At 26.8% G+C, this 12,940-nt stretch overlaps 1 long non-coding RNA gene across 1 annotated transcript; it reads left to right on the top strand.

Moving 5' to 3' along the window:
- Positions 1–3,343: 3,343 nt before the first annotated feature.
- LOC129960707 (uncharacterized) lies at positions 3,344–8,878 on the top strand. Its single transcript, XR_008783675.1, has 3 exons — positions 3,344–3,385; positions 4,405–4,440; positions 8,790–8,878. It is a non-coding gene; the product is annotated as an uncharacterized LOC129960707 (long non-coding RNA).
- The last annotated feature ends 4,062 nt before the right edge of the window (positions 8,879–12,940 follow it).

Below are 12,940 nucleotides of genomic sequence, written 5' to 3'. Positions count from 1 at the left end.
ATTTTCCAAAATTTCATCCTTTCAAATAAAATCAATCCTTCTTCCTTTAGTAATTGCTCATTTATCAATAATGTTTTAAAGAAATAGCTGATTTTTTTTTTTTACTTTTCATTTGTGAGAAATGAAGGGATTTATGCAATGCATTTTGACATTCCTTTCCAAAAATTTTGCTTTTTGGAATTGTTGATAGGCAGTGTCAATATAAATGCGTAATATAAAATTCCCATCAAATCTGTTACTACAATACAGTAAATTTTGCTTTTTATACAACAATAAAAAAAACTATAAATATAATAACTACTTCTTGAAGATCATTAATACACGTTTACACTTTATGCATGATACATTAATAAACGTTTACTTATTATACTTGTTACATTATTACCCAGTTACACATTATACTAGTTACATTAATACACGCTTTTTTCAATATGCAATCAAGAGTATTTGAATTTCTTCAACAATTCAAAAAACTATTCATTTTCCTTTTCAGTATTTATGGGTACTATTTCAAAGAAATGCTCACTCTTTTTTTATATTTTTCTTTATAGCCAAGGGACGCAAGAAAATCTGAACTTAATGTATAACAGTGGAAGGTGAATAAAATATAATATTAATAATAAATTATATATCATATATAATATTCCACATTGTTTTACCCGGTTTTTAACGTTAATATAATATTAATAATAAATTATATATCATATATAATATTCCACATTGTTTTACCCTGTTTTTATCGTTTATATAATATTAATAATAAATTATATATCATATATAATATTCCACAATGTTTTATCCTGTTTTTAACGTTAATTCTCTTATATGATCATTTGTTTAGGTTCTTTTTTCTTCATAAGCAAATAAATAAAACAGCTGCATTGCTGAGTTAGGGTTATTTTTTGAAATCTGAATTTTTGTACATTTAATTAGTTCAATACTTTTTTTGTAGATGACTAGACCGTTGTTACTTAGAAAATTAATCTGAAAGAAATATTAAGTTTGAAGTTAATAGATTTAGCTGCATTTCTTTATTGCTTTCAACTTCTGTTAGTGCAATAAATAGAAGAAAAAAAACATTTTAAGTTTGTGTATATTTCCCTATTTCGTAAATAGAATAATAACGTTTAGAAGATATTTGATTGATCCGAGGTAATTCTCAGGAAATTGAAACCATTTTATAGCCATTTAATTAATGTGATATCTACTTATGTATGTTTTCATCTTAATAGAACAGTTCTTCTGAAACTATATTTTACTTCTGAGGTACATAAAAAATGATGAAATCACTCATAGTTTTCTCTTTCCGTATGCTTCCGACATTTTAAATTATATGAAATTTTGGAATTTTATTGATTTTTGTGGAAACAAATCTGAGAGAGCCAAATTGAGGGATACATTTGTTGTGACTAAGGAAGAGTGCTCACTGAGACAAGTTAGCAGAATGTCAATTATGGAAAGAAAAGGAAATTTATTATTTGAGTACTATATAACAAATTATATTTTATGCATTAATAACTATAAAAGTAAGAATTCACGTTCAAACTGTAATTAAATTGTGGAAGAAAAATTATCAAGTTACATAATAAAAAGGTTTCTTGTTTTGCATTTGTCCAAAAGCATCGGCATAACATCAATTAATGAATGAAATTTTTTCTCATGAATAAATTTTGCATATAAGTTATATTTTCTAAAATTTATCTAGAAATATATAAAAATATTTAATTTAAAAACAAACTCCCTTACTATTATCATGACTTTTTCATTAAAAAAATATACATGTCAAATTTTTTTTTATCTTCCTTTTCAGATATGCACCAGGTATTGCTTATCCGACGGTTAGATATCCTATCCCGTGAGTATATTAATTACTCTGTATCTTCTAATTAAATACTTTAAAAATTATTTTATTTCATTACACAGATATTTAAATAGATGTGAATTGCATTCTAAATGCTGATGTTCCTATCTATATCTTTATATTAAAGTTTTCATATTCTGATTTGATTAATACTTAGTGGCCTAGATCTTGTAAATGATTCGTTTTAGGAACGGGAGCTAAAAATTAAAAAAAAAAACTTTAAAGAATCAGAATTTTTTTCCTTCAAATAAATGTAATAATAAGATACTTTTTAATGTAAATACTTCTGCTTTGTTAGTTTGATAATTTTTAAAATAGATCTAGAAAAGTGTGGAAACCCTTTGATTAAAAATGTGTTCTTTTTATTAAAAAGCTTATTCATTGGTAATGCTCCACAGAAAAAAAATGATATGTTTTTATTAAGTGCGTTCATACTTTTTATAGATATCAGATTGGTTCTGCATTTCAGCCATATAGAAAAATCAGCCCGTAAGTATAATAAGCTATATAGTTTCGTTAAATATTTAAAGTTTCGCATTTTCTATTTGTTTGTTTGTATAGATTTTAATAGCAATTCTAATTAAACATAGTGCATGCTGATGTTAGGGTTCGTATTTTTAATTTAAATTGCACTTACAAACGCTTGCCTAATATATTTACGAGGAAAATGAGTTTTAGACGAAATATAAAGCACAAAATCAGTTTTGTTTGTTCTCTGTAATTTAAACAAATAGTTTTTATTGATCTTTTTCTAAAGATTGTATATTTGATCAATGACAATAATTTAACCAGAAAAGTATAAAAATTTTCAATTAAAAAGGCATTGATCTAACAATATAAAATTAATTAAGAAAATATCGTACAGTTTACTGAAGGAGTTACTCCAAATGCGTTTTTTCTCCGGCATTAAAATTTTTCACCAAATTTACACATGCAAATCGATTGTTACTGTAAAGTACTTTTCACATATGCCCACACTGAAATCGAATTTTGCATTTGAAAAACTCTGTCTGGACATTTTTGTTTAAACATACATTCATGCTATTTTGTATCACCCGAAAATTAGCAGCTTGTATGATATGAAACTTATATGACATCTTTTCAGATGCTGTTAAAACAACATCTGAAACCTTTTTACGCATTTAACATGAGATTGGTTAACGTCTGAAATAGTACTAAAACCACTTTTGAAAAGTATTATAAATACATAATGGCGCTCACTTTAACTTCCGCTAACGTAAAAAAGAAAAATGCTGATAATGTAGTGTCAAAGTTTTATTTTTCTTGATTGACGAATTATTCATAGTAATATAAATAAAGAGTGTAAAATTTAATTGATATTTTTCTCCTTACTATCACTATATAAAACACAAGTTTTTGTAAAATCTCAGTATCCCTTAATTTCTTTTCATTAGAAATATTTTGCTTCTTCCTTTATAAACAAAAAAAAAAATGATATAATTACCTTCACCTTTTTTTTAGAGTTGGGCCTGATCCAGGAGCATATGGATTTAACCCAATTAGGTATTTTTGCCATTTCTCTTATCGCCTTAATTAATTTTATTTTCTGAAGATTGAAGTGCAAAACTCTTTCATCATTTGAAAGCGTTTGATGAATTTTGATAGAAATACACAATTTCTGAAATATATAAGGGATGAATCTAGAACTTATTTAGTAATTATTGCAAGAGTAATAAATTACTTAAACATTAAAAATTCTAATCTATACATTAATTAATTAATTAATCTATGCATTAAAAATTCTATCCCATATACATGAAAACATTCTAATTTTATTGTTTTCTAGAAAACTTTCTATAACTCATCGAAAAAATTAAATATTGCCAGTTCATTGGATTCGTTATCTACTTAAAATGACGACCAAATTTGGTAGTTAAGCCAAACCAATATTTTCACGCAAAAAGATAAAAACAACAGAAATGAAGAATGTGTATTTCAATTTTTATTAGTTCTTTTATGTGTCATTTTTTTGTACTATATTTAAAAATGAGACAGCTAACTAGAAATTTATTATATGTTCAATCAAATCAGATAATTCTTGAGAAATGTTTTTATAACTTGTGGAATTCAGAGTAACTTTAATAACAGAATAATTACAGAATTCAGAATAATAACAGAATAAATGTGGAATTCAGAATAACTTGTGCATTTATAATTTCAATATATGCAGGAAAATAAAACTCTATCATTTAAAAATAGCCTCAAATTTTATTTATTCATATTCATAGAGTGATTGAAAGAATGCATTAAAAATATAGATAATTAATTTTATAAAAAAGAATTATTATTACTCACAAATATAAGTTATTTTGTTTATTTGAAATCAGTTGGAAGTTGATTTATTTCACAAATACATTTGTCTCTTTTCCTGGTTTTCTAAAATTTAAGGAACAAAAGAATGAAATTTTCTGCTAGTTAGTATTCACTGTAATTTTTGACTATGAAAATATTGTGGCTATGTAAATAATCTTACACATTAATTGAATCGTATTCATACAACTTGTTGATCTTTTCTTTTGTAGTAATGAGCCTGTTGGTCAAAGTGGAGGTGCTAATAGGTGAGTTTAATATGCTATATTCACTGATGCAACATTCTAAAGCAAAACACACTCTTTCTTTTTATTCATTTACAGGAAGCTTTATCAAAGTTATTATTATTTCTTTGCATGTATATTTATTAATAATATAACCTTTGTTCATCTATCATTACTTTTTAAGTGTCCTTATAAATATTGACTAAATACATTCATGTGACAAAGGATTTTTTGAATGGCAAACTGTAAAATGCTGAGTGTCATTATTAACAGTTTAAAAAGCGGTTGCTAAATTTATTCAAAACTGATCTGATTAACACACACGCAATTAGCAGCTTTTTATCAATATTCATTGCTATATTGAACATATAACTAACAAATTTAAAGCATATGAAATTTTATTACTTTTGAATAAAAAAAGAAATAAAATTAGTAATCTATAACGTTAGAAAAACCAAATACTCTAGAGGAATTCGAAAAAAAAAAAAAAATTCTAAAGAAATGGCCGTGATTGGCTGTAAAATATTTAACTCTTCATTTTCTTCATTTTCCATTGCTTAACAGTATCAAGTGAATGAAAGAAGATTAACACTTTATCGATCATATTTTAAAATTCCTTTTTTTTTTTCTCACTTTCTCATGTAGAAAGAGAAACCATTATAATTGTCAAATTATTCGAACTCTGAGAATTTGTTTAATATCCATGTTCCATATTTCCAAGAATCAAAAAAACACAATTTTGGAATTATGTCTGTCTGTGTGTGAGCTCCATTACTCACAAATATCTCGAGCTATAATAGAGATAACTTGGTATATGTTCTATTAATTCTCCCCAAAATGTTAGATTTCTCTCAAATTTTAAATGAAATTCATCCAGTCTATCTATCCGGCTGTCCGAATATAAGTTATCACGATATCTACAAAAGAGAGCTAGATGGATAAAATTTGGAACACAGATTTAATTTCTAATCTGTAGATACGTATCAAATTTCAAATTACATCCTTCAATGGCTTGACCGGCTGTTAGTCTATACCTTCACAAGTATGTAAACACGATTACTGTAATTGTAGTACTTCGTCAAATGTTGGTTTTAATTGCTTAAAGATTATACATGTGATTATCTTGTACTTTCGTATTAAACGCATTGCATCGATTCATCACTAAAAAAATTGCCGAAATTTGTCAGCTAATAAGCTGTTTCTTAGCCAATGTTTGCCAATGGCATACGGTTAATAATACATGAATAGATTAATTATAGGAAATGCGAGAAAGTTTCGGGAAGACCCCAAGTAATTCACCAGCCAATTAAAGAATCAACGTTTCAGTAAATAGTTATTAGTTGTCTTGGTAACGCTCCCTTTAAAATATTAATATAAACTAATTATTTTAACCTTCCGTTTAATGTATGACAACCACCTAAATCTTTTATGCATATTTTAAAATATTTGCTATTCATGATGAGCAAATAATTTACATTGCGTTGCTGAATTAAATTTTTAGAAACAATTTAATTATTCTTTACACACACACACACACACACACATATATATATATATATAATGAAAATTTTTGAAAATATCAATTTTTGATAAAAACTCAATTTTTATGCATGTATTATTACTATACAACGACTCTTATTTTTCCTTTTCATTCTTTTTTTAATTAATATTTTTTTTATTTTCTTCATATTTTGTTTCGCTTTCAACATTTTTTATAAAGCTTAATTAAATGCAACAAATTACATAAATAATAATTTTTAATAAATAACTAAATTTAAAATACGAATAAAAGTCCAGGCTTTTTCTAGAGCCCCTCCCCCTTCTTTTTTTTTTTTTTTTTTTTCGTTTCATTCTTTTTTTTTTTTTATTCATCTTTTTTCCCCCCTTAAGTTCGTTTTTTTTTTTTCTTCCGCTATTCGAATTTTTTTCTAAAGCTTCATTAAGTACAACTAATCATCTATCTATTCCCCTGCTTTCACCAAACCTTTGATTTATGGACGTTTGATATATTGAATCAAACCCACGCTTCCAAGAATCGCGCTAAAGATTAGTATGGCATCTTTTGTCGTCAAAAGAATCCTGGATAACTAGATATCATCAGAATTAAATGCATGATTTAACCCCAATACATGAGGGGAGACTGCATTAATGATCGCCTTTCAGGGTAAACAGGTCGTTTGGATGAAAACCTTTTGAAGGAGGGCTGATTGCATGGGGTATGTTGCCGTTATAGAACACCAGTCTTTTAGTACTGCGTGTAATGCAGAACACGCGTCTTTAGCTCCAATGAATGTGACTCACGAATGGCTACTAATGATCGGATTCTTGTCGTTTCTTTCAACAGAAGTATTTTAAGATTTACTGTGAAAAATAAAAGTTTTACTTATGACTTTCAAAAGGTTAAAAGACATCATTTTCAAATTTTTCGTAGCTTTCAAAATGAAAAAAAAAAAAATCATAACTGGAACTGACTTGTTATACTACAGTTTGTTTAACATGTATACTGATAAATATATTAAAATAATAATAATAAAAAAGATAATATAAGTTTTAGTTAATGAATTATTTCAAACAAACGAAATTGTTTTTTATATTTTTTTTTCAAAAATAGTTTACTTTTTAAAATGAAAATAAATATAAAATAGCACTAAATTAAGTTATCATAAAATATACTTTCTTACATGGACTTGCGATATATGAATAATAATTTCCATAGCTTTCCTTCATTTGACGCATGACTAAATATAATGACTGAATACATATCATGACTGAATATAAAGCATTTGTGTTGCATTAAATAGCTTAAAGAACAACAGTTTAGCTCAAATCTCATTTTTTATCTATTTAAATGTATAAAAGAAAAATTAAGTTGAATTTAATTGAAAACTGAACTGAATTATATTTGAATTAGACAATTCCATGCATTTAATATTTGCTTGTAAATCAAATTTATCTCGCAATATTTTTAAAATTGAATCAAGATTAATAACTTATTATAAATCGAGGCAATATAGAATGTAAAGCATCATTACATAGTTCTTAACTGATTCAAATTCAAAATACCAAAATACTGTAATAAAATTTACCATTTTTTTAAATAAATCTCTTCTGAATATTACTGTCATTAATTATCTTATACAAGGGGTATTAAACTCAGAATTATGGTTAGGCAAATGAACCAAACTCAGGTAAATTGCGAAAGAAGTTAATTTTTTATAGAAATAGTGAACAATAAGTTTATTTCAAAAACTATAAAGTATGAATAAGAACAAATGCAACGATAGAATTAATAATTTCTTCCTGACTTCTAGCAAACTCTTCTCTGCTACATAAGTTCACAGTGATTACTTTCAAAATTTAAACAAAGCTTAGTAATTATAGATCTATCTGTTATTCCTCTTTATAAGAGAAAATTATTGCTCATACCTATGAGATATTTCAAAAACAGAAGTATTTTCACTTACCAGTATTTTCAAACTAGTCTGGGAATTATTTGTAACATTCAGACATCCCGACTTCACATAATTTTGCCTTCCTTTCCAAATTTCTTTGAATCTGTCATCTGTATATGACTAGATACTGATTCTATATCTATGAAGATGATTGAAGAAAATGAAGTAAATTTTTCCTCCAAGGATTTAAATTCTTCAAACAAATTTTCCTTAATAAAACTTAAAATATCTTCGGTTTGTTGTTGGCATAGTGTCTTTTCTCTTTATTGTAAGTTAATGTATCTCATTACTTATAATGATGTATAATTACAAACTTAAAATATAAAAATACGACATTTTTTTTCAAAAGCTAGTTACATACTACTGAGTTTGATGAACATCAGAAATATTCATTGTAGGCTTTATGCAATCCTTGATCTACGAGTTTGTTCTTGAAATGCATCATTGTCTTTTAATGATGAATAACATCTAATCATTACTATTAATGGCTTCTGGAAGACACTTGATTCTTTTTGATACTTTTTTCCATCTTGAAATCGTCTCCTTGTTCAGTTCAAAAATATATGAAATGTTATGATCTCTTTCTCTAGTGATAACTTATTTACTAATTTAATATAAATAATAGAATTTTTCTTAAATATTTTATATCGCTTCTAACATTTTTTATAGTTGCATGTTTGAGTTCTATAATATAAATCCATTTTCTGTTTGCCCGTATGTACTTTGGAATTTAAAGTAGACAGAATGGGACATGACTTCTGTATGTATAGATAATAATTGAAACCATGCAGTTAGTAATGTCCATTAATAATAATATGTTGCTAATGATTTTTTTTAATTATTTACTTGTGCAAAGTTGTTGTATAATTTTTATCAAAGTGTTTCATTGGGTAATAATTTTTTTATCTCATTTATAATTAGGAACAACAGAAGGTCAGAATCTGTAAATAGACCACAGAAGCACGAAAATGGTTTCGGTAAAGAAATGGAAAGTGATACCACTATTATTGATTCCACGACTGATAAAAAAGGAAAAATGAAAAAAGGAAAATTACAAAGGAAAAAAAAGGAAAACAAAGATGAAGAGACAAATAAAGGCGATCAAATTGTGAAGAAGGCTGAAGATACAGATGAGGATTCGACTGATGACGATAACATAGCATACAAAATTTCGATTTCCATTTATAATTCCCGATGAATGTATCATCTGATGAACATTCGCTTCTTGATCGAAAAAGAAATCAGTATTATAATAGTGATCGTATATTATATAACACGTTACTTATCCATATATAACTATCAGAAATACGTTGGGCTTATGACGGAAATTCCTATTTATGAAGGGTTTAAGGTTTGGTGATGGATATACACATACTTATAGTGAATAAAAGTGGAATGTGGTATTTGAATAAAAGTGTAATGTGGTATTTAAAAGTGGAATGTGGTATATAATACACATATTTATAGTGAATAAAAGTGGAATGTGGTATTTTCAATGAAAATTTTCCTCAACATTATCTGAAATGTGCACTTCTTCAATAGTCGATCAAATAAAGAGAAAAACGCCAGCTTTCAAAGTAATGCAGTATTTTAAACAAAATATAACAAAGTGAAAATACTATTACTTGAATCTTAAAATCAAATAAATGCTACCCCTCAGTTCAGAAAATCATAATTGCTGAAGAAAATACTGGAAAATATCAATGTTATTTGTTAAATTCTGCTGTTTGAAATTTGGAGCTAATTTAGAATTATTTGTATCATCTTAAATAGAATTATCACTAAATAAAATTATTTGTATCATTTTATATTATGAAGAAGTAAAGTATTTGGTTAATGTTTTTAATAAAATGTGTTAAGCATACTGAAATGTGTTATTTGTAGTAAATACACGAAAGGAATGTCAAAAATCCTTTCTGTCAATAAAACATTGGAAGAGAATACACGAAAAACCTACTGTAAATGGGTCTTCATTAATTACTCCATTCTAATGTAAATATATTTTTTTAAAAATCTTAGAAAATGTGACTTTTTCAGATCCCATCTCACGTTCAGTTAGAAAAAATTTAAGTTGCATTAAGATAAAAAAATTCAGAATGCCTCAATCTCCAATATTACAGAACAAAATCAATTACACACATCAAAGACTTTGTCCACTCATGAATAGTTGTAACATGAATTAAATCTACATGTCATTTACATAACATAACACTCAGTCATCATGAAAATTTGTGCGAGTTTAGCTTCCTTTAAAACTAAGTCAATATTCTGTAGTTTACATTTTTAATGATTGTAATAATGTTACCAGTTTTTACAACAACGTGGTTCATGTAATAATAAATGATTAAAAGTCCTTTTGAGTAAATAGCCATACACAAAGTAATTCATCGAGTGATATTGGAATATGGTCGCAAAAATAAATAATGTTTGGGAGTTCAAAATTTTACAAAAAATAAAAACTTTTAAGACAAGCTAATACAGCTGTTAATTTTCAAAAGAGCTGAAAGGAAACACAAATCAATATGGAAAGAATTTAAGACAATTTTTATTTACTTTATTGGGCTTACATGCAAATTGATTTACTAAAATGTAAATTTCTGTGCTTAGAAACTTTTAGATTTTTTTCAGTTCTAAAAAATGTGTTTAAATACCTTTTTTTTTTTTTATCTATGATTTAAATTTTTTAGGTGTTACAACCACGGATATCCCCAAGTATACTGTTCAAGTTAAAAGTTTCAAAAATTGATTACATTAAAGGTGGAAATAAAAAGTTATCAAGTTCATATAATTATTGAATATTTTTTTAATTTATTAATAGTTTGTGGTTTGAAAATATCGATTTATGCGGATTCTGAATAGAAGATATAGTGTTTGAATTTCATCGTTTTAGTATAACGGAAGGTATGAAAAGATTAAAGATTCACATATTAATCTATATGATTACATATTTTAACATATCACATAATCATAACAGCGTTATCCGATTGAAACTGTCTGTTAACGTTGTTTGAATATAAGATATACTGTTAAAAAAATGATTCAAATTGTTCAAGATTCTTGCGCAATACAAATCTCTCTCGAAATGCTTAAACTAAAAGACTGATAAAGTCTTCAGAGTAGATATTGGGACCGAATTATAAATATGAGATTAACTTATTTTATCTTGTTTTATAAATTGAATAAGTGGTTGGAAAGTACATAATCTCATTACTTTAAGATCTGAGATGTTTTTTTAGGCAAAAATATATTTAAAAAAAATGTACAAAGGATGAGCTTGGAGTTTTTCATGTCTGGAGGGCGCAGAGACATAGCAAGAGTGCTCGGAGCTGGGGAAATAATATGGATATTTCGCTCCCAATCATCGCCGCTGCTTTAACAAGGAAAGGACTCCCGGGGCATAGTCTTTTTTTCTCTTTTGTCATAAATGATTTTAAAAAGTGGCATAATAGCACTAATACTTTATCTCCAAGGTCTACGGTAGGTTTCTATATCCCTCTTACCCCCGGGGCACTACACTGAGAGGGTGAAGCAAAACGAGGGAAGAATAGGAGTGGATTAAAGGAAAATTCGGTATGGGTGCACAAAATATCTCAAGCGACCCAAGTTATTTAGTTACGAAAGTAATTTCTTTCGAAATCATTAGTAATTAATCAATCATCATTTTTCATTAATATTTAAACAAATGTCTTTAGAATATAAAAATGAAACTTTTTAATTCAAAGCATCTTAATTATCAACGATAATTATTTAAATGTTTTAAAAACTAACTAAAATAGCAATTATTATTTGTAAAATGATAATTATAACAATTAAAATAAATCAAAATTATAGTACTGTAAAATGTAATTGCTGGCAAGTCGGAATGTAAAGATGATTTTAGAAAGCCTCTAAAAAAATCAGCGCTATAAGATAATTTCTTTCGAAATCCTTAGCTTTTTTTCATTTTTTCTTATACAAATGTCTTTAGAATATAAAAATAAAACTTTTTAATCCAAAGCATCTAAATTATCAACGATAATTATTTAAGCTCTTTGAAAACTAACTAAAATAACAATTATTGTTTGTAAAAAGATAATTATAACAATTAACATAAAACAAAATTATAGTATTGTAATATGTAGCAGCTGACAAGTCGAAATGTAGAGATGATTTTAGAAAGCTCCTAAAAAAATCAGCTTCAAAAATCCCAACAAACTTTATTTGACCTTGAGGTAAGATAAAAACTCTAGTAAAAATAATGATTGACGCTGTCGCTACAACCTATATACTACAACCAATATGAAAAAAAAGTGACGAGAGTTGAAAAGGGGCTATAGAGGGAAAGTTATTCAAATGGGGTTCTTTTATTCAGAAGACCCACCAGACATAGAGAGGGAACAGCGAACAGGTGGGGTTGATGTCGATTTTTACTGAGTTATCAGTCTGACCCGACAAAGGTAACTTCTGCACGAACCTCGGGGATAAATAAAAATAACTTTACCTCTATTGCAGTGTTGGGAGAAGACTAATTTTCGCTGTATTTAACGTTTAACCGTTCTTAATTTAATCGGAAAGGAAACATCATCGGGTATCGAAATTTTAAAAGAGTACATTACTTTTCGCTGAAAATTAGCAAGATAAATTATTTTGTTGCGTATAGGATAGCATATAGAATTGCAATGCAACAAACAATTTAACATAGAATGAAATGTAAGAATTTCTGAAATAAGAATAAGTGGAAAGAATTTAGAGAATTCTGATGTTTCTGAGATAAACCGTGATGCTTCGCAGTGGAAATTGAAGATGTTTTCTTTTAGCAGAAAAGGGTTTTTAATTTCACGGTGATTATAGTCTTGCTTGTTTTATTAATTTAATTTCAATTCAGGAGGATTCAATATATATAATTATACTAGCATCCTTTAGAAAATTCATTATAACCTTGTCACCTTGAAAATTTGTACCCCGCCTATAAGTAACTTTAAAAAAAAATTTTAAAGTATTAATTAGTATTTTTAAAAGAAAAAAAAAACCAGTGTAATTATCTTGCCTAAAATAAAAAGAAGTCCACATTTTTTCTGGTTTTCACAATATCA

The sequence above is a fragment of the Argiope bruennichi genome, chromosome X2 (assembly GCF_947563725.1).
Source record: "Argiope bruennichi chromosome X2, qqArgBrue1.1, whole genome shotgun sequence".
Taxonomy (NCBI): domain Eukaryota; kingdom Metazoa; phylum Arthropoda; class Arachnida; order Araneae; family Araneidae; genus Argiope; species Argiope bruennichi.
This window is presented reverse-complemented; position numbering and strand designations above follow the sequence as displayed.